The sequence below is a fragment of the Homarus americanus genome, unplaced genomic scaffold (genome assembly GCF_018991925.1).
Source record: "Homarus americanus isolate GMGI-L3 unplaced genomic scaffold, GMGI_Hamer_2.0 scaffold36734, whole genome shotgun sequence".
In the NCBI taxonomy this organism is placed as follows: Eukaryota; Metazoa; Arthropoda; class Malacostraca; order Decapoda; family Nephropidae; genus Homarus; species Homarus americanus.
Genome location: NW_024733126.1, coordinates 14,518,842 through 14,519,978, shown reverse-complemented (window position 1 = coordinate 14,519,978; position 1,137 = coordinate 14,518,842).

Genomic DNA, 1,137 nt, shown 5'->3' with positions numbered 1-1,137 from the left:
TCTTGGGCGGTGGTGAGACACAGTCAGAGTGATAAACTGAGAGAGGAAATGAAGTGAAATGAAGAAGACCAAGAAAATTATAAAGAGGTCAACATCGAGAGAAAACACACACACACACACACTCACACACACACACACACACACACACGCACTCACACACACACACACACACACTCACACACACACACACACACACACACGGTACTGTTGTTGTTGTTCCTTACCATAAAGTGGATAAAAACTTGGAAATATATTTTTTACGAAAGTCTTAACATAAAAAAATCGAAAAAAAAACCCGGTAAATAGTGCCCAACCCTCAGAGTAATACGTGACGTCATCGGGGGCTTCTATCATTAATTGAGACTAAGGACGCAGGTAAATGTCTCAGTATTTTGTTTAAGCAACTTATAAGAGGGTTAATTTATATAGGAATTAATAAAAATACATCACAAATGAATAATAATGATAAAATATATGATATATCTAGTTAATTAATACAGGTAACTGAACCACACCTGTTAATGATCCCAAGACAGTATATTTTTACAAAGTTTACATTCTAATATAAGATAATGTATGAATGTATGTATGTATGCAATGTTTGTATGTATGTATGTATGTATGTATGTATGTATGTATGTATGTATGTACGTATGTATGTATGTATGTATGTATGTATGTATGTATGTATGTCTGTTATCATACCTCCTACTTATTGTACCACACGAAATGATATAACACTCGAGGCCATTAACAAGCGGTAAGACTAGTAATTAAGATAAAGATAAGGTCAATTACTTAGTGTTTTAATAATAGACTTTGTTCAACCTTATGGTGATTAATGAACGAGATCCGTGGGAGTACTCTCTCTCTCTCTCTCTCTCTCTCTCTCTCTCTCTCTCTCTCTCTCTCCCATGCTTCTCACTGCTACTTAATCTTCCTCTTTATCGCTCCAGTGAAGATATTATCCCTTTCACTTATAACTTTCTCTTTTGGCTCGTAAAGTTTATGAGTAGCTTTTACTTAAAACTTTTCTTTAGTGAGAAATATAATTAAACTTTCACCGGAAACTTTCTCCTTTGGATTATATAATTTACGAGTACCTTTCTCTTTAAACTTTTTCTTTGGGTAATATTT